Genomic DNA, 22,594 nt, shown 5'->3' with positions numbered 1-22,594 from the left:
CGCATCCGGGTATTAGAGGGAGACTCACTGCAGCCAGCTTGTGTACTCCTTTAGCGTGAGCTACCGGCAAACCGATCTTCTGCTGCAGGATAACCAAGACATGTACACCCACAACAATGAATACTGCTCGTCACCCCACGCTATACTTAGGGCGCCACACAGCTCGTCACACATGAAGAAATACAGATTGCATCTCTCATGTTCATAGCAAACGGCTCATTCGTTTGAGTGCCGCTGCATTTCATACGCCAGCTTTATGTAAACAAACAGAAAGCGTTTAGGAGGCCCGCCTCGCGTACTCCGCCATACTACTCATGTAGGGGACTCACGGTTCAACCTTGATGACGAGCGGACGTCTGGACACCTCCTCCACCTGGGAGCCGCCGGATCACGTTCTGTTTTCGCGTTTGAGCTTTGATACTGCCGTTTGGCATCCCTATTCAACGGACCGGTTGTACGACGCCTGGCGCACATATCGCCTTGCGTCACAGGATTGTTGATAGATTTTTTATTTTTTGAGGTGTCCTGGCTGGTTCTCCCGGCAGGGTGACCGTGTTCGGGGGCCGGCTTGGCGGAGTTGTGCTGGGATTTAGTGGGTCTTGGTGGGCTCCTGGTGTGCCCTCAGCCGTGGTGGGCGGCTGGCTTCTGCTCTGCTGGAAGACACCGGATGACTTTTGCGTATTAGTTGGGGGCCGAATTTTTCGTTTTGCTACCCAGTTTTCTCTGTGTGGGGGTGGGGCCAGTGCTAGTCACCTTAAGGGACTCCTGGGGCTCCCCAATCATCTGCCTATCTGCGTTTCTTTGCCGCGAGGAATATTAGTTTCCAGTGATTGTCGTCACTTGTTTCGCGATTTGGCTTGGCATTTCACCTTTCCGGGCTTCGCGATTAACCCCTAACGGGTACGCCGGGACGCATCCGATCCCATGATCGTCGTCACTCCTAAATCATCAACAACAACAACAACACCTCATGTAGCACTATTATAAGTATTAGAGTACGTAACCAAGCAATGGGTTTATATCAACCCTACAACACAAAACACTACTCTTGCTCAGAGGTTAAGCAGTGAATGCAGGTATTCGTCCAGGAAGAAACGAAAAGATTGTTGTCTCGCTCAACGAAGGAGGAGAAATCTGGCAACGCCTAGACTGTAAGCATCCCACTCATGCTCTGTGCTGACCAATGTTGTGTTCTGACTAATGCTGTGTGCTGACTAATGCTGTGTGTTGACCAATGCTGTGCTGACTAATGCTGTGTACTGACCAATGCTGTGTGCTAACCAATGCTGTGAGCTGACCTTGCTGTGCTAACTAATGCTGTGCTGACTAATGCTGTGTGCTGACCAATGCTGTGTGCTGACCAATGCTGTTTGCTGACCAATACTGTGCTGACTAATGCTGTGTGCTGACAAATGCTGTGTGCTAACCAATGCTGTGAGCTGACCTTGCTCTGCTAACTAATGCTGTGTGCTGACTAATGCTGTGTGCTGACTAATGCTGTGTGCTGGCTAATGCTGTGTGTTGACCAATGCTGAATACTAACCAGTGCTGTGTGCTTCCTGATGCTGAGTGCTACTCAGATCATCGGGGAGATCATCAGATATGATCAACTGCCTGGATGATGCAACAAGTCCGTCGAGCGTCGTCACCCCTCAACCAACAACAACAATGGTACACCTATACTCAGCAAGTTTGACTTAAACAAGGGCTGTCATCAGCATGACGGTGATGATCAGCATGATGGCGCTCCATCACAACGTTCACAACACATCGAGGTCTATAAAGGTTCAGGAACCGGAGTTTTGGTATTAACAGTGCTGCTGAGGTATTCCAGCATATCATCAGCCAGGTATTGCAAGACATACGTCATGCCGACAACATATTTGATGTCGTCGTTGTCTATGGTCGTACCCAAGCTGAACACTACAAAGCTCCTCGTGCAGCATTGCAACTCTTACAAGAAAAAATCTAACACTAAGCCGGCCAAAGTGTGAGTTCAATCAACGTTAAATTTTAATTCCCAGGACATGTTCCTAGCGACAAATGTATGTCTCCAGATCCTAAGAAAGTTGCAGATATCCAGAATGCTTCACTTCATTCAACGTCCACTGAAGTACACAGCTTTCTTGGAAAGACAAACTACTGTTCTCGCTTCTTTTCAGATTTCGCTACCACTACAAGGCCTCTACGTGAGGTCCTGAAGAAAATGCATCATGGTGGTGGAGGGATATCGAGCAAAATGCATGTGAAAGATGCACTAGTAGAGATAACGACTGCTGCATACTTCGACCCATCACTTGGCACTAAGCTAACGGTGGATGCTAGTCGTGTTCGTTTAGGTGTTGTTTTAGCCCATTCAAACCTGGCCAAGTAGATTCCTGAGTAGTAATTGCCTACGCCAGCCGTTTTCTCACACCGATGTTGAACAAGGATACAATCAGACAGAGAAGGAAGCTCTTGCTCTTGTATGTAACGACTATAATGGACTACCCTCTCATTTAATTATAACTATCCAGTGTCTACATTTGTATTGAGATTACAGAAAGGGAAGAAAGAGCGAAAAGCAAAAGTGATGAAATGAGAGAGAAAAAGGGAAAGGGACAAGAGAGATAGAGAGAAATGAGGAAGTAAGAGAGAGAGGGAGAAAAATGAGAAGGTGAAAGAGAGAAGAAAGAACAGGAGAACATGGGAGAGAATAAAGAACTAGAAAGAAAGATAAAGAGATTGAAGGACAGAGAGATAAAGATAGAACATAGTTAAATGCAAGAAAAGGAAAGAGATAGTTGTAAGGTACAGATATTGTTGCTACTACTTATAAAAAAAAACCTACATAGTCCCGACTTAAACAACAACAATGGAATTGTCGAGAACTCTTGCACTGTCACCACCCTTAATTTATAATACACATACTATTATCTAGATTTAGGGAATCACGAGTGAGATAAGAAAAAATTATATTAATATCCCTACTGGCTCTGTGGACGGGTGGTATAGGACACTCTGTCTCCTGTCTCCTGAAGACCACATAAAATGAATTATATCAGCGGCATATGCGACTGAAAACCCACTGTAACTGAATACTGAAAATTGTAACTGAAAACTCACACCCCAGAAGTGACTCGAACCCATACTGCCAGGGCCACTCTGCTGGCGTACAGGATCCCTTAACTGATTGACCATCACGACCGGACTAATTTGTGTTTGCATTCGCATTTGTGTTCCTCACGTGTGCCCCAAAGAATGACGTGATTTGATAAAATACCATGCCCAAGATTAGCAACCGAGTGCTGGCGGGGGGATGGAAATAGTCTCGGCTACTATCCTCTTTTGTCCGGTCGTGTTGGTCGAGCAGTTAAGGGATCCTGTACACCAGCAGAGTGCGCCTGGTAGTATGGGTTCGAGTCACTTCTGGGGTGTGAGTTTTCAGTTGCATATAGTCCTGGGGACCATTTAGGCTTGTTCGCATTTGTGTTCCTCACGTGTGCCCCAAAGAATGAGGTGATTTGATAATTGCACAATGATTACAAGATTACCAACCGAGTGTCGGCGGGGGGATGGAAATAGCCTCGGCTACCATTCTCTTTTGTCCGGTCAAGTTGATCGAGCGGTTAAGGGATCCTGTACGCCAGCAGAGTGCTCTTGGCAGTATGGGTTTGAGTCACTCCTGGGGTGTGAGTTTTCAGTTGCATATAGTCCTGGGGACCATTCAGGCTTGTTTGCATATATATATATATATATATATATATATATATATATATATATATATATATATATATATAAATATATATATATATATATATATATATATATATATATATATATATATATATATATATATATATATATATATATATATATATATATATATACATACCAGTCCAAAAAAGAAAAAAAAAAGAAAATGCAGACGAGAAATCCATGGTTTTGTCAGAAATGTAAGCTAGCAAGGCAAATAAGTACATGGGCAAGGATAAACTTTAGAAACAACAGAACACTAGAAAGCAGAGAAAGATACCGGAGCGCCAGGATGGAGTATGTCAGGGTGAGAAGAGAGGCAAGATGAAAATGACATAGTGAGCAAGGCAAAAACACAACCTAAATTGCTGCACAGCAACATCAGGAAGAAAACAACAGTGAAGGAACAGGTAATGAAACTGAGGATAGGGGCAGACAGATTCACTACAATCGACAAGAAAGTGTGCAAGGAACGCAATAAATAAATTCAGGAGGTCTTCATATCAGAGCAAGGAGAAGTTCAAGATATAAGAGAGGGAATATCTAATCAGACTCAACTAGAGGAATTTGTGATTATCAGCGAGGAGGTGAGGAAGCATTTGCTAGAGTTGGATGTGACAAAGGCTATAAGCCCAGATGAAATCTCACCATGAACACTATAGGAAGGAGCAGAAGCTCTGTGTCTGCCACTCGCCATAGTGTTCAACAAATCATTAGTAAAAGCTGAACTGCCAAAAATTTGGGAGACTGCTAATGTAGTCCCAATATTCATAAATGGTGATAGACAGGAGCCACTGAACTACAGGCCAGTGTCCCTAACTTGCATACCATGCAAGATGATGTAGAATATTATGCGAAAAATGCTAGAGGAACATCTGGAGAGAAAGAACTTTGTAACACAACATCAGCATGGGTTCAAGGACTGCAAATACTGCTTCACAGTATTAATGAGTTATATGACTACGCAACAAAAATCAAGCAAGAGAGAAAGGGCTGGGCAGACTGCATATTTTTGGATTGTTAGAAAGCCTTTGACACAGTACCACATAAGAGACAAGTGCACAATCTGGAGATACAGGCAAGAGTGAAAGGGAAGGTACTCCACTGGAAAAGGGAGTACATAAGCAACAGAAGACAGCGAGTCACTGTGAGGGGTGAGGTCTTGGAGTGGTGAGGTATCACCAATGGAGTCCCACAGGGATCAGTCCTTGGGCTTATACTGTTTCTGAGATATGTAAATCATCTGCCAGAGGAAATCGACTCGTTTCTTTCAATGTTTGGTGATGATGATGCAAAAATTATGAGAAGGATCAAGAAAGAGGAAGATAGTATGAGGCTACAAGATAACCTAAACAAACTGAATGAATGATCTAGCAAATGTTTAATAAAGTTCAACCCAAGTATATGTAAGGTAATGAAACTAGGCAGAGGAAATAGGAGGCCAGACACAGGATTCCGAATGGGAGATGAAGTCCTTCACGAAACGGACAAAGAGAGATAGATCTAGGATTTAATATCACGCCTAACCTGTCTCCCGAAGCCCACATAAAAAAATAACATCGGCGGCGTATGCGAGGCTGGATAACATCAGAATTGCCTTCAGAAAGTGTGTTAGGTATCCTTCAGAACCTTGTATACCACATATGTAAGGCCAATCCTTGAATATGCAGCCGAAGCATGGAGCCCGTACCTTGTCAAGCACAAGACGAAGCTGAAAAAAGTTCTGAGGTATGCCACTCGGCTAGTCCCAGAATTAAGAGGCATGAGTTATGAAGAAATGCTGCATAAACTGCATCTCATTTTGCTAGAAGACAGAAGAGCTCGGGGAGACATGATCACCACACACAAAACTCTCAGGGGAATTGACAGGGCAGACAAAGATGGATTAATTAATGCGGGTGGTACACGCACAAGGGAACACAAGTAGAAGCTGAGTACTCAAATGAGCCAGAGAAACATTAGACAGAACTTTTCGGTGTCCGAGCAGTTAGTAAATTGAATGTACTAGGAAGTGATGTGGTGGAGGCGGACTCCATACAGTTTCAAAAGTAGATATGACAGACCTCGAGAAGCTCAGGAATCTGTACACCAGTTGATTGACAGTTGAGAGGCAGGACCAAAGAGCCAAAGCTCAACCACTGCACAACTAGGTGAGTACAGTTAGATGAGTACACTTGGGTCAAATCCCTTCTGGCTGAGTGGACATGTAGTATTGGACACACTTGGGACAAACAATTCTGGCCCTTTCAGCTTGAATAACTTACAACCATTTAGTTCATCAGTAGAGGGGGAGAATAGATGACATAGTATGCTCTGTACACTTCAGTAACAACGCATTCGCTAATAACAAAATGACAATGATTCATTTGGCCAGGGGTAAACTTGCATTTAGGTACACTAATCAATAGGACAAGGGAAATGGTCTATTACCTAATACTAGTGGGACTTGCTCACAAGTACGTTAATCGGGTTTAATCAATACTAAAGGAGTTGAAGTTTAAGGAATATATGTTTAACAAATTAATTAATCATATCTATTCCCTACTATTATTATTAACTATTCATGACTATTATATATTCCCTACTTTGCGCAATATAATTGTTGATTAGTTATAGGAAATCATTACTTAAAATATTCAGTTAATTTTAGGGTTCCCACACCACTCTGCATGAGGTTATGATGTTCACCACTCACATCTGCACCAGTGAAATGCACTCACTCCAACCACAGTCAAGGTCTCTCTACGTAAGTAGGGTAAATTAGGACTAAGACCAACCCCTCTGTCGTAGCTTGCAAGGTTACTATGGAATGCTGCCTGCAACCTTGTATGCAATTACAAGCATTTTATTATACAAGCACTGGAATTTTGCAGTCTTAGGTTATCTTGAGATGATTTCGGGGCTTTAGTGTCCCAGCAGCCCGGTCCTCGACCAGGACTCCACCCCGAGAAAGCAGCCTGTGACAGCTGACTAACACCCAGGTACCTATTTTACTGCTAGGTAACAGGGGCATAGGGTGAAAGAAACTCTGCCCATTGTTTCTCGCCAGCGCCCGGGATTGAACCCGGGACCACAGGATCACAAGTCCAGTGTGCTGTCTGCTCGGCCGACCGGCGTCCCGGTCGGCCGGTGTTACACATAGTGTTACAATGTGTTGCAACATGTAATAATAGGATGTATGTGGTGAACAACGTTAAAAAGGAAATTCCAAAGGGAAATTCCAAATTGTTTCATACAGTTTCAAATTGTTTCGTACGGTAGAACACTATGTACACAGTAATTATGGTTTTGCAACAATAGATTCTGCAACCCATTCTCCTGTTGAGATAGTACATCTTGTAACTATGTAGGCCATTGTTCATGGTTGCAGAGTCTAGATAATATTATCCTCTCCAGTCTGTTAGAAGTCATTCTCCACCAATTGTAGATATGTAGAAGCAGCCTAATTTTATTTTGTAATTCATAAAAAGAGGCAAGATGCCACAAAGTGAAGACATTTGTGCTTTAAGTTTGAATGGGCAAGAGGCAAGAGAGTGGCTTTACCATGTTCTACTCTGGAGGGAAGAGGTTTCCTGCCCATGGATACTCCAGAGGACTTTGGTGCCGGGTTGAAAGAGGGACGTGATTGGTCAGTAGCAGAAGTTTGGCAAAGTTGACCAATCGGGAAATGCCGCATGCGTGTTATATCGTGACGTCAGGGACTCTTATTGCAGGCGGGGAAAATCTGTCATCACTAGCCACAAGGAGCTAGAGCGAGCAGGTTCGTCGCTCAACGGTCCCATGCTTTGGAGAGAGTTAAGTCTCCAGAGGGAAAAAGTTTCTAGTAGTTCTCGAGAGACGATCGAGAGGAGTTTCCAGGCGACCTCCGAGGTAGTGTAGAGTAACTGGTCAGTGAAAGAGGTTCGCATGAGGTTCAACGACAGTGGAGTTCCAGTTAGTCTCGAGAGGCGGCACTGGTGGGCTGAGGTGCAACCCGTGAACCATTCCAAAGTGAGAAGCTGCATAGAAGAGCTCGGGTTGCGCAGTCCTGATTCAGTGTAGCAATGACAACAGCTCCTGGAGAGTGAGCAGTTGTACTACACATCTCTGTGGTAGAAGAGAAGTGGACCAGTATCCCAGTGTGAGGACACCAGGGAGGACATGCGACATTTGATGCCTCCTAGCTGGCCAAGAGAGGAACTCAGTGGTAAGGAGCAGGCTACCTGTTGGAGGAGGAGACCAACCGAAGTGTTACTGAGGGTGGAACAAACGAAGAGGAGACCTACTTCAGCATCAAGGAGTACTGGATGGAGCTTCACCTCGCCGCTACGTTCTGCAGAGACTACAATATCCAGAAGTGATTTTTAAGGTAGATAAATTAGCCCTACTAATCTTCCCTGTTGTTAGTAAATGGGTATTAAATGTTAAGTGTATGAGGCAAGAATTAATGTGAGGAGAAAGGCCTTGTCTTTGTGACTCCGGTCGTACAGTGAAATTATGTTATTCATTCAAGAAAGAGACTCTAGTTTATCTACTCATTATTTATGTGGAGTCAATGTGTTCTTATATTACTTAAGGAAGTTTTAATGACATAATGTTCTAGAAAACGGTTAGAGAGAAAGAGATATCTCGCGATTAATACTCTACAGAGACTGTTAGTGTTGCCATATCGTTACTGACATTTGTGTGCGAATGTTGCTATCTGTAAGTGAGATATTTTCAGACGGTTTCTATGTAGCTTAATTTTAGTAAACGGTGAATAATTTTAATATGGTGTTTACCTCCTCTCCTTCATTTCTCTGCGTGTTTTTTATGAGGTTTACTGTGCACCAAACAATACTGAACAAGTAGAGGACTGGAATGAGTATTTCAACCTTTCTCATAGCTTAGTATATCATATACAGGTATTTTCTACAGAAGTTATTGGTATTTCCAGTACTACTACAAATTATCAGGTATCTTTTGTTTTATTTATATATATTTTTCACAGAAGGTGTTATTTCCATCAACTTATCATATTATCATATTACCATATTATCATAATTGCATTGCAAAGTTAGATTTCCATCCTTGCTGTCTGTATTTTTTTCCTAAGAAGATACAGTTAATTGCAAGGGTATTAGCAGTGTCCAACAATTGCCAACTAAACTACTCTAAGTCTTTACGAAGTAAATTCTCCATTACAACGTACGCTGAAAAAACTTTTGTTCCTACCCGCCCTTGTGAGATACATGTTTCTTAGGTTTTTTATTCGAAGCTAAAGGTGAAGTATTAGCAATAGATCAGTCATTTGTTTCCTCAATATTTTTTTTTTTTCCTATTCTATAGATTTTTGTATACATGATCTCGTTTCCTCAATATTTCTCTAGTTGCTCCATATTAACATAGGAACTTTCTGAATAACAGGAACTTGTAGATCAATGTGTATCCATACATTTTCCCCAACATTTTATCTGACATACTGTAACGATATCGACGCCATATGTTGAGCGAGGTGTGAAGATATCAACGTCATCTGTGGAGTGCACCTCAACCCCAATTCTCGTAGGTGTGGTGACAATGACAACGCCCTCTGTTGAGGGAGGTGTGGCAAGATCAACGCCATCTGTTGAGTGCACCCGACTTCAATTCGTTTGGGAGTATTGTCGATAATAACAGCCTCTGTTGAAGGAGGTGATGATATCACTGCCACCTTTTGAGTGCACTCAAGCACATTTTATTTTCTCCAGTGAAAGGCTGTCATTATATGACTGGATAAAAACATTGGTGATACAAAGGCAGCGGCTGCTGTGGTGGGAGGTATGGGCAAGTGGAAGTGAGGAAGTTGGTGGAGCTATGGGTAGAACAGTTGGCATGGGAGCAGGATAGGCTGGTGGAACGAATGTATGTGGAGTTGGAGAATGAACTTGTGGAGCTGGAGGAGGAGGTGTAGTAGGAGGATGAAAAGCTTGAATATGATGCCAGATGCGGAGACTCATGTTGCCATAATGATCGATGTCTGATCTAGAGCTGTTGAAGGGGATGGGGATGCAAGTGGGAGGGGACGTGGGAATGAAGGAAAGGGCTGTTGTTGCAAAGGCGACTGTAGATAGTGGAGTAGAAGGAGAGGAAGGGAGGAGTGCACTGATTCCTTGATGCTTTGCAAGAGATTGGGTGGGAGGTATGGAGTGGATATTTGCAAGGGGGAACAGACGAGCGAGAAGAGCTTGCATAATATCGCAAGAGGAATGGCATGGTGAGTGGGATGGGATGGATGATGGGTAAGTGTGGTCTTGCAAAGGGGATGAGAAGGATGGGTAGTAAGAACTATGATTGGGGCAGAGGAGGAGGAGGGAATCGGTAAAGTGGGCAGGTAAACAGTCTTTATCATTCATGACCTTTATCTACACCTGTACTGAACAAACATTCATGCTAATTGAACATTTCCATTTTCTTTTCTTGAAAGTATACATAACACTTCATCTCTATACAATGAAAAAAATCTATAATGTCATAAGAATTGCATTCCAATGAACGAAGTGTATTTAAACGTTCGTAAACGTTCGTTTATACTACAGGCATGACCGGTCTCAGTCTCTTTCCATTGCCTCTGTCTTATACTCTTCCTTAAGCCTATTGCTACATGGTGCCACATGTCTTTCATATCTTGCAATGCATGTCTGTGAAGTGTAAACCCATATTGACATATCTATGCATAATTACAAAGTGAATTGAAATTTCATACCAAATTTAAATTTTAAATACATTTATTCGTCCTTCTTACTCCCAAGCATGTTGCACTGAAAATTTACGGTTGATAAACTATAATTACAGAATATGTAACGTTCTCATGTACGAAACAATTTGAAACTGCACAAAACATTTTGGATTCCCCCAATAAAATTACATTTAATTTGTTTCACCACATATGTGTTTTTATCTTAATATTTCATGTTGCAACATTACAACGTTCCTATTCTCTGTGCTTGCAAATACATGGAACATCATTTGAACATTTTTGAATCCTTGCAACAACGCAACTAAGGACGAAAGGGCCGGGCAATGTCCTACTTTACCCTACTTACATAACCATTCCCTGGAACCTTGTTGTATACAACACCTGCGGGCCGTGGGACTCCTGCAGTATCTTATGTTCCTGACCAATAATACCATGTGGATTAGTAAGGATGCCACATATCTAACAGCATAATTTTCTCCTGAGCTCATTAACTTGCTGGCCACTGCTATCTCCAAACACAGAAAGTGTAAATTCACAGTCTCTCAACAGAAAAAAAGGCCAGTCCTGCTCTACTATTCTCCTGGTACATCATGTGTGCCCTTGGAATTCACTGCACTCTTACCTACCTCAAGAACTGCTGACTTTTGTAGACCACTCTCAAAAGATGTATGGCTTCCAGCCGTCCTCCAAAAATGGTGAAGTAAATGTAACAGCCCCATAAGTGCAATTATGTACTATGTATGACAGTCAGGAATTGTACTTATTTTCACTTCGTATTAAACCGTACTGTCAAATATATTGTGAATATTTGAGTTTACCTGTAAAGCTGAATAGAAAACCCCGACCTAACCTAACTGTCTTAATTTTTGAAGACAAGCATTTTATTTCATCTTAATTACAATTATTACTTAACCTACAGCTATATTTATATTACAGTTTTATAAATTGAAAAAGAAATTCCTAATATATAAAACTTGTGTAAAACAAACTGAACTTTAAAACTTCATCCTAAAGTTCTGAGTGTCTTAACAGAAAACGAGGAGAATAAATGGGGAGGTAAATATAATAGCCCCATAAGTGCAATTATGAACTATGTATGACAGTCAGGAAATGTACTTATTACAACGCACTGTGTACTGTCAATTCGGAGGATGGGTTGATGGCTTCATGCTTCTCAAATACACACACAGGGCCAGTGGTTAAGCGGACAGCATGCTGGACGCGTGGTCCCGGGTTTGATTCCGGGCGCTGGTGAGAAACAATGGGCAGAGTTTCTTTCATCCTGATGCTTTTGTTACCTATCAGTAAATAGGTACATGGGAGTTAGTCAGCTGTCACGGGCAGCTTCCTGGGGTCTGGAGAGAAAAAAATTAGTAGTTAGTAACAGTTGAGAAGCAAGCCGAAAGAGCAGAGCTCAACCCCCGAAAGCACAACTAGGTGAATACACACACACACCTAACCTCCCCATACACACACTCCACGCATGTGTGCGCACTCACATGCTCCCCATGTGAGTGCGCATGGGGAGCATGCGCACTCACGCACGCATGCTCCCCATCTCACTCTGTCAAAATACTCCCCCGCCCCCACTCACACTCCCCCCTACAACTGACCCGAAATACACACACACACACACATACATCCTGCAGAGACCTGCGGGACATGAAAAAGGGATTTGGCAGAGACCTGCAGGAAATGCAAGCATTAATACAGAGCCAAAGGGGCGAGTTGGAGGAAGCCAGAGAGGCGATTAAGAGACTCAGGGAAAATCAGAGTTCAAACCAGCATAGGGTATGCAACCTCCTGGAAACAGGGGACGAGGCTGATGGAAGGCTCCTTCTAGGGGGACTCTCTTTTGTAGAAATACTGCAAAACAGCCCAAGTGCCAAGGCAGCTTTAGAGGCTGCAGATATGACAGCAGCTACCTACAGGAAGCTGAAAGCAGACCAGCACCCCCCAGGGAGGATTGTATCAGAAGCCTCCCACTAACCAAAACCTTAGCCATCACCTGCACCTTCCCAGACAATAAAGTCCCTCTTCAGACCATGCCCCCATGTTATCTGACCCTAAACCCCTCCCCCATGTTCCCCTCGTGCCCTTTTTCCTCCCCAACCCCTACCCTAGATCCTCACTGTTCCTGCACCCCATGCCCTTCCTCGTTTCTCCAGCCTGTGCCCTTCCCAGTTTCCCCACCCCAAGGTCACCTCCCTACCCCACCCCCTTCCTCCCGGCCCCCCCTCTCCAGGCTCCCATCCCCAACCCCTGACCTCCATGTTAACCCACCACAGTCTACCCTGCATACCCCAACCCGTGACCTCCCACCACATGCCCCCCTTCAGCTCCCCCATCCCATGTCCCAACTAACCCCCAACCCTGGATCCCCCACAGCAGCATCACATCAGACCTCCCTAGCTGATCCAGATCCTCCCAGCCCCCCTCACACACCAGATCCTCCAAGCCCCCCTCACACACCAGATTGACTAGTGGAGTAAAGTGGGAGGAGTAATGTCATTTTAGAATAACGTAAACGTGGTGCTTAATTACTGTTATTAACCACCTGAATTGGTCTGAGTATGGAAGGCTCAGACGGAATTCATACCTTAATGTAAATTGCTGAGCCAGTGTGATAGGTTGCGTATTTAATTGTTTAATTATTGATCTTGAGGATAGTAATTAATTACTCTAAAGGTAATCACTAGTGATTACCGTTCTCTTATCACTTTGGACATTGTAAATCAGAGTTTACCATCGCTGAGTGATTAGTAACCGATTAATGTAAATTAACGTAACTAGTAAAGAGATTAATCAGCTGTCTAGTAGTACAGGGATTAATGGGATTTTCTCACTGAATGCTCGATGGGTAGAGTGTTGTGTTATTTCCACGTTACAAGTGATAGTTGTAAGAGTTATTAAATTAACGTAAATGTTATTTGTTATTAACGTAAATGTTATTGTGTTATTAACGTAAATCAATTGTTATTGATTGTTGATCGTCCGTGGGACGGAGTGTTAACGTAAGGATTAATTTGAGGAAGGGTTGCTGGAGTTGCCACTGAACCCATTAGTCATTGTTGTCATTGAAAGGCTACTGATTTCATTGCATTGCAACCGCTGTTGCAGGCGTAGACTGCACTGAGGCGTAGAACAGTTAGGAGGTTACTGGAGACGTGTTTCAGAACCTACTGTGTCATTTGTTGTAATTGTGATTATAGATCTGTTAGTTCTTGTTTCTTGTTGATTCCTCTGTGGTCACGCTTATGTTCGAGTTAGTTCATTATGCAGTCCGAGGGGCTGGTGTCTAGCTGTCATTGATAGTGTCAAAGGAAGGATTTCGAGTAACGTCATTGATATTTCTTTTTGTTGTGTTGTAGTAGTTAGCACTTTATTGAATAAACTAAGTTGTTAAGGTTAACACTGTCTTTTCGTTACACCCCCACACATTATTATTGTTATGCAAGTGATCTGACACACTCGACTAATCAAATTGAGACTGATTCTGAGTTTTGGACCAAATATACGGCACCACACAACAATAAATTATTGTTATGAGAGCCCGTGACCTACTCGTTAGATTCGCTTCGACGATTGGCGATGGTCGGCGGCCCAAGTTTACTCCAGCTCTGAATCGTGGGGTGAAACTTAGAGAAATTAAATCTAAGGGTAACCAACGGAAACCCAAGGTTAAGGGACCCAGGTGCTACACATGCAACATGGCAGGTCACCGAGCAGCTAAGTGCCCGAGCAACACTAGGCTTAAGACTAAGAAGGTGACCAAGGGGCAAGTTAAAGGCATGAGTACCGTGGGAGGTGATGCCCTAAGGGACACACTCGAGTTAACTAGAGGAAGAGTTAATGGGCAATGGACGAGTGTCTTTCGAGACAGGGGTGCCACAGTTAACATGGTCAGGAGCAGTTTAGTTGAGCCTGAGAGTAGAACAGGCCGAACCCTCCGTGTCCAGTACCCAGAAGGCACTGGTAAGGACATGGAAGAAGTGTCCGTGTTGGTAGAAACCCCATATATCAAAGGTAAGATCAAAGCTGCGCTAAGTAGAAAGGCAGTGTATGGACTTTTGATAGGTAATACTCCTGGTATAGAGAACCAGGTGGGTCTGTCCTGTGGAAATGACCCAGAGGAAACAGGAACAGGTGAGAGGAAAGTTAAACCCGCTGGCGTTGACACCAAGCGTCAGCCGGCCGGTTGAGCAGAGATCACCGCCGCCCAGACAGAAGAAGAGAGACAGCAGGTAAAAGGAAACCGGAGCCATCCTTCTCACCCTATTGCCCAGAAAACGAGAACTGACTCAGAGGGACTCACCAGCTGACGGCGATGTCACACAGCCGCCAGCTGAGGAAGTCGAGGTCGCCTCTTATCAGGCGAAAGATCAGGTGCATGAGGTAAAAGGAAAAAAAGAGCAATTTTCCTTCTTTCATTTCACAGAAAACGGAGGTGAGCCCAGTGAGACGGGTGTGGCCCAGATCAGCTGATCCCACCACGACCTGTTAGGTCGTGGTGGGATCCCAACAGCCCCTGTGGGGCTGGTGTCTAGCTGTCACTGATAGTGTCACAGGAAGGATTTCGAGTAACGTCATTGATATTTCTTTTTGTTTTCTTGTAGTAGTTAGTACTTTATTGAATAAACTAAGTTGTTATGTTTAACACTATCGTTTCGTTACACCCCACACAATATAATTGTTATGCAAGTGATCTGACACACTCGACTAATCAAATTGAGACTGATTCTGAGTTTTGGACCAAATATACGGCACCACACAACAATAAACTATTGTTGTGAGAGCCCGTGACCTACTCGCTAGATTCGCGTCGGCGAATGGCGAAGGTCGTCGGCTCAAGTGGAGGGGATTTCAATTTTTATTGGGGTCTCGGCGTTTGCTCGTGCCTAGTTAATTGTTCATATATGGTCCCAATATGAGGAATGTGCTGCTTACTACACTGGTGTGTTAGCTAAGCAAGTCCTTCCTCAGGCGACCTAATTGAATATCACGACAGGAATAAAGGTTAAAGAATAAAGAATATTCTTAGAAATTTTCCGAGCTCAATTCCTTATACCAATTTCATTTATTCCCACTAATCACGTCACAAACTCTCACAATTACCAGTGGGAAGGTGAGGAAGCATCTGCTAGATTTGGACGTGACAAAGGCTATAGGCCCGGATTGAATCTCACCGTGGATTCCAAAGGAAGGAGCAGAAGCTCTGTGCCTTCCACTCTTCATGATGTACAACAAGTCACTGGTAACAGGTGAACTGGCAAAAATTTGGAAGACAACCAATGTAGTCCCAATATGCAAGAATGGTGGTAGACAGGAGGCACTGAACGACAGGCCAGTGTCCCTAACATGCAATCCATGCAGGATGATGGAAAAGATTGTGTGAAAAAAGCTAGTGGTATATCTGGAGCGGAAGAACATTGTAACACAAAATCATCATGGGTTCAGAGATGGCAAATCATGCCTAACAGGATTAATTGAGTTTTATGACCTGGCAACAAAAATCAGGCAAGAGAGAGAGAGAAGGCTGGTAGACATATTCCTGGACTGCCAGAAAGCTTTTGACACAGTACCACATAAGAGAGTAATGCACAAACTGGAGATGCACGCAGGAGTGAAAGGGAAGGTACTCCACTGGATAAGAGAGAACCTAAGCAACAGGACACAGCGAGTCACCATGAGGGGTGAGATCTCGGAGTGGAGCGGATTCACCACTGGAGTCCCACAAAGATCAGTCCTTGGACCTATAGTGTTTCTGATATACATAAATGATCTCCCAGAAATAATTGACTCGTTCCTCTCGATTTTTGCTGATGATGCACAAATTATGAGGAGGATGAAGACAAAGGAGGATAGTATGAGGCTATAAGAAGACCTAGACAAACTGAAGGATTGGTCCGACAAATGGCTGCTAAAGTTCAACCCATTAAATGTAAGGTAATGAAACTAGGAGGAGGAACTTGGAGGCCAGTCACTGGATACCGAATGGGAGATGAATTCCTTCACGAAACGGGCAGAGAGAAAGATCTAGGAGTTGATATCACGCCAATTCTGATTCCTGAAGCCCACATCAAAAGAATAACATCAGCGGCCTATGCGAGGCTGGTTAACATCAGAACTGCTTTCAGAAACCTGTGAGGGGAATCCTTCAGAATCTTGTATACCACATATGTAAGACCAATCCTCTAGTATGCATCCCCAGCATGGAGCCCGTATCTAGTCAAGCACAAGACGAAGGCGGAAAAAGTTCAGAGGTATGCCACTAGGATACTCACAGAACTAACAGGTATGAGTTATGAGGACAGACTACGTGAACTGCACCTCACGTCGCTGGAAGACAGAAGAGCTAGGGGAGACATGATCACCACAAACAAAATTCTCAGGGGAGTTGACAGGGTAGACAAGGATGGATTATTTAACACGGGTGGTACATGCACAAGGGGAAACAGGTAGAAGCTGAGTACCCAAATGAGCAACAGAGGCATTAGAAAGAACTTTTTCAGGGTCAGAGTAGTTAATAAATGGAATGCATTAGGAAGTGATGTGGTGGAGGCTGACTCCATACACAGTTTCAAATGTAGATATGACAGAGCCTACTAGGCTCAGGAATCTGTTCATCAGATGACTGATGGTTAAGAGACGGGACCAAAGAGCCAAACCTCAACCCCCGCAACCACATCTAGGTAAGTACAACTAGGTGAGCGCACACACACACACACACACACACACACACACACACACACACACACACACACACACACACACACACACACACACCTCGTAGGGGGCCTCGTAGCCTGGTGGATAGCGCGCAGGACTCGTAATTCTGTGGCGCGGGTTCGATTCCCACACGAGGCAGAAACAAATGGGCAAAGTTTCTTTCACCCTAAGTGCCCCTGTTACCTAGCAGTAAATAGGTACCTGGGAGTTAGTCAGCTGTCACGGGCTGCTTCCTGGGGGGTGTGTGTATGTGTGTGTGGTGTGGAAAAAAAAAAAAAAAAAAAAAAAAGCAGTTAGTAAACAGTTGATTGACAGTTGAGAGGCGGGCCGAAAGAGCAAAGCTCAACCCCCGTAAAAACACAACTAGTAAACACACATACAATGGAGAGCTAAGCTGCTGGACGTGGCAACAAGAAACTTTCTAAGCCAGCACATCAAGGAACCAACAAGAATGAGAGGAGAAGATGAACCAGCAATGCTTGATTTGATATTTACCCTAAATGAGTGGGATATAAGGGAAGTTAAGATGGGAGCGCCCTTGGGAATGAGTGACCACAGTGTATTGAACTTTGAGTACCTGGTAGAGCTAGGAATTATCTCCCGCAAAAAAGAACTAGGATTCAAAAGGCTGGCATACCGAAAGGGGAATTATGAACAGATGAGAAGTTTCCTAAGTGAAATACCTTGGGACACAGACCTCAGAGACAAGTCTGTACAGGGTATGATAGATTATGTTACCCAAAAGTGTCAGGAGGCAGTAAAAATGTTCATCCCGGCCCAAAGAGAAAAATCCGAGAAGCAACAAAAGAATCCATGGTATAATAGGGCATCTGTGGAAGCGAAGAAACTGAACAAAAGAGCGTGGAGGAACATTCCGGAATAACAGAACACCAGAAAGTAGAGAGAGATACCAGAGAACCAGGAATGAGTATGTCAGGGTGAGAAGAGAGGCAGAGAAAAGTTTTGAAAATGATATAGCAAACAAAGCCAAGACCGAACCAAAGCTACTCCACAGTCACAACAGAAGGAAAACAACAGTGAAAGAACAGGTATTGAGACTTAGAACAGGCGAGGACAGGTATACAGAGAATGACAAAGAGGTGTGTGAAGAACTCAACAAGAGGTTCCAGGAGGTCTTCACAATAGAACAAGGTGAGGTCACTGTGCTAGGAGAAAGGGAAGTAAACCAGGCGGCCATGGAAGAGTTCGAAATTACGAGAGAGGAGGTCAAGAGACACCTGCTGGATATGGATGTCAGAAAGGCTGTTGGTCCAGACGGGATCTCACTATGGATACTGTAAGAGTGTGCAGAGGCACTTTGCTTGCCACTCTCCATAGTGTATAGTAAGTCACTGGAGACGGAAGACCTACCAGAAATATGGAAGACGGCGAATGTGGTCCCAATATACAAAAAGCGCGACAGGCAAGAAGCACTGAACTACAGGCCAGTGTCCTTGACTTGTATACCATGCAAGGAGATGGAGAAGATCGTGAGAAAAAACCTGGTAACACATCTGGAGAGAAGGGACTTCGTGACAAATCGCCAACATGGGTTCAGGGAGGGTAAATCTTGCCTTACAGGCTTGATAGAATTCTACGATCAGGTGACAAAGATTAAGCAAGAAAGAGAGGGCTGGGCGGACTGCATTTTCTAGGATTGTCGGAAAGCCTTTGACACAGTACCGCATAAGAGGCTGGTACATAAGCTGGAGAGACAGGCAGGTGTAGCTGGTAGGGTGCTCCAGTGGATAAGGGAGAACCTAAGCAATAGGAAGCAGGGAGTTACGGTGAGGGGTGAGACCTCCGATTGGAGTGAAGTCACCAGTGGAGTCCCACAGGGCTCTGTACTCGGTCCTATCTTGTTTCTAATATATGTAAATGATCTCCCGGAGGGTATCGATTCATTTCTCTCAATGTTTGCGGACGATGCCAAAATTATGAGAAGGATTAAGACAGAAGAGGACTGTCTGAGGCTTCAAGAAGACCTAGACAAGCTGAAGGAATGGTCGAACAAATGGTTGTTAGAGTTTAACCCCAGCAAATGTAATGTAATGAAGATAGGTGTAGGGAGCAGGAGGCCAGATACAAGGTATCATCTGGGAGAGGAAATTCTTCAGGAGTCAAAGAAAGAAAAAGACTTGGGGGTTGATATCACGCCAGACCTGTCTCCTGCAGCACATATCAAGAGGATAACATCAGCGGCATATGCCAGGCTGGCCAACATACGAACGGCATTCAGAAACTTGTGTAAAGAATCATTCAGAACTTTGTATACCACATATGTCAGGCCAATCCTGGAGTATGCAGCCCCAGCATGGACTCCATATCTAGTCAAGGAAAAGACTAAACTGGAAAAGGCTCAAAGGTTTGGCCCCAGACTAGTACCCGAGCTGAGAGGTATGAGCTACGAGGAGAGACTACGGGAATTAAACCTTACTTCGCTGGAAGACAGAAGAGTTAGGGGGGACATGATCACCATATTCAAGATTCTGAAGGGAATTGATAGGGTAGATAAAGACAGGCTATTTAACACAAGAGGCACACGCACAAGGGGACACAGGTGGAAACTGAGTGCCCAAATGAGCCACAGAGATATTAGAAAGAACTTTTTTAGTGTCAGAGTGGTTGACAAATGGAATGCATTAGGAAGTGATGTGGTGGAGGCTGACTCCATACACAGTTTCAAGTGTAGATATGATAGAGCCCAATAGGCTCAGGAATCTGTACACCTATTGATTGACGGTTGAGAGGCGGGACCAAAGAGCCAGAGCTCAACCCCCGCATACACAACTAGGTGAGTAGAACTAGGTGAGTACACACACACACACACACACACACACACACACACACACACACACACACACACACACACACACACACACACACACACACACACACACACACACGCACACACACACACACACACACACACACACACTCACACACACGCATGCACGCACGCACGCGCGCACGCACACACAAACATAGGGGCCTCGTAGCATAGTGGATAGTGCGCAGGACTCGTAATTCTGTGGCGCGGGTTCGATTCCCGCACGAGGCAGAAACAAATGGGCAAAGTTTCTTTCACCCTGAATGCCCCTGTTACCTAGCAGTAAATAGGTACCTGGGAGTTAGTCAGCTGTCACGGGCTGCTTCCTGGGGTGTGTGTGTGTGTGGTGTGAAAAAAAAGTAGTTAGTAAACAGTAAATGGGGGGGTCGAAAGAGCAAAGCTCAACCCCCACAAACACAACTAGGTGAATACAACTAGGTGAATACACACACACACACACACACACACTCACACACACGCAATGGAATGCATTAGGAAGTGATGTGGTGGAGGCTGACTCCATACACAGTTTCAAGTGTAGATATGATAAAGCCCAATAGGCTCAGGAATCTGTACACCTGTTGATTGACGGTTGAGAGGCGGGACCAAAGAGCCAGAGCTCAACCCCCGCAAGCACAACTAGGTGAGTACATACGCACACACACACACACACACACACACACACACACACACACACACACACACACACACACACGAGGGGCCTCGTAGCCTGGTGGATAGCGCGCAGGATTCGTAATTCTGTGGCGCGGGTTCGATTCCCGCACGAGGCAGAAACAAATGGGCAAAGTTTCTTTCACCCTAAGTGCCCCTGTTACCTAGCAGTAAATAGGTACCTGGGAGTTAGTCAGCTGTCACGGGCTGCAACCTGGGGTGTGTGTGTGGTGTGAAAAAAAAAAAAAAAAAAAAAAAAAGTAGTAGTTAGTAAACAGTTGATTGACAGTTGAGAGGCGGGCCGAAAGAGCAGAGCTCAACCCCCGTAAAAACACAACTAGTAAACACACACACACACACACACACACACACACACACACACACACACACACACACACACACACACACACACACACACACACACACACACACACACACACATATACGGAAACTGAACCCTATGCCCTATGCCTATCTTTCTAGATAGGCAATCTTTCCAGAGGGCTGCCAGGTGATAAGAAAAGAGAGGACACAGACACAGGGAGGGGGAGTATCACTCCTGATAAAGCGGAAATGGAAGTGTGAAGACCTGGAAAATCGGGTTACTAATGAGAGCACAAGCTCCATACATGGAAATCTGACAGCAAATGGAAGGAAGATTGTGATCTTGGTAATCTACAATCCTTCACCAAACAGTAGAAGACCCAGGCAGGAGTATGATGACAACAGCAAGGCATGCATAGATGAACTGCAGAAGGCAGCAACATTAGCTCATAGAATGAGAGCGAAACTGCTTTTTAAGTGGGACCTAAATCATGGAGAGATTAAATGGTAATCAAGGAATCCCCATGGACGGGATGAAACATGGGGAGCAAAGTTAGTAGATGTTATAGACAGGAATTTCTTAACCCAACATGTGAAGGTGCAACAGAGCTAGGAACGATTACATCAACATAAGAACATCGGAAAGGAACTATGAGAACGATATTGAGATCAGAGCGAAAAAGCAACCTAAATTACTACACAGCCATATAAGAAGAAAAATGTCGGTGAACGACCAAGTAAAGAAGCTAGGGAAAACTGAAGGGGCATATACAGAAAGTGACATGGTAATCTGCGAGGCACTGAATGCCAGCTTCCATGGAGTGTTCACTACCGAGCCTGAGCAGCTCCCATTGTTAGAAGAGATTACCCTAGATGAAAGACTATCAGATATAGAGGTGACGGCAGAGGAGGTAATGAAACAGTTGACAACACTGGATGCAACTAAAGTAGTTGGCCAGACCAAGTATCACTGTGGATACTAAAAGAGGCAGTGCAGGCCCTCAGCTTGCCTCTTGGCAAGAATCTTTAATGAATCACTTAAGTCGGGAGAACTGCCCAATTGCTGGAAGAGGGCAAATTTTGTACCAATTTTCAAGAAAGGTGAAATAGGGAGGAGGCACTTAACTATAGACCTGTATCATTGACAAACATCCACTGTAAAATACTTGAAAGAATAATTAGGCTACGACTGGTTGCACACCTGGAGAACGTTAGGTTTGTGAACAAACATCAACATGGGTTCTCGAAAGGGAAATCGTGCCTAACAAACCTTTTCGAATTCTATGATAAAATAATGAGGATATGACATTGCAAAGAAGGTTGGGCAGATTGCATATTTCTGGACTGCCAAAAAGCCTTTGATACAGTACCGCACATGAGACTGCTGTTCAAACTCGAGAGGCAGGCGGGGGTGGAAGGAAAGGTCCTAGCATGGATAAGGAACTACCTAACAGGAAGAAGCCAAAGATTTAAGGTAAGGGGAGAGAAGTTGGACTGGCGAACAGTAACGAGTGGAGTACCTCAAGGATCTATGCTGGGACCAATCCTATTTTAATATATGTAAACGACATGTTTACAGGAGTAGTCATACTTGTTGATGTTCACGG

At 44.2% G+C, this 22,594-nt stretch overlaps 1 non-coding gene and 1 pseudogene across 1 annotated transcript; both read left to right on the top strand.

Moving 5' to 3' along the window:
* LOC123759260 (glutamate receptor ionotropic, delta-2-like) overlaps window positions 1-22,594 on the top strand; it is a 191,962-nt pseudogene that overhangs the window by 128,911 nt on the left and 40,457 nt on the right.
* TRNAT-CGU (transfer RNA threonine (anticodon CGU)) lies at window positions 20,152-20,222 on the top strand. Its single transcript has one exon. It is a non-coding gene; the product is annotated as a tRNA-Thr (tRNA).

This window comes from Procambarus clarkii, chromosome 32 (genome assembly GCF_040958095.1).
Source record: "Procambarus clarkii isolate CNS0578487 chromosome 32, FALCON_Pclarkii_2.0, whole genome shotgun sequence".
Taxonomy (NCBI): domain Eukaryota; kingdom Metazoa; phylum Arthropoda; class Malacostraca; order Decapoda; family Cambaridae; genus Procambarus; species Procambarus clarkii.
The sequence above is the reverse complement of the archived record's forward strand: the minus strand, read 5'-3'. Positions and strand labels throughout refer to the sequence as shown.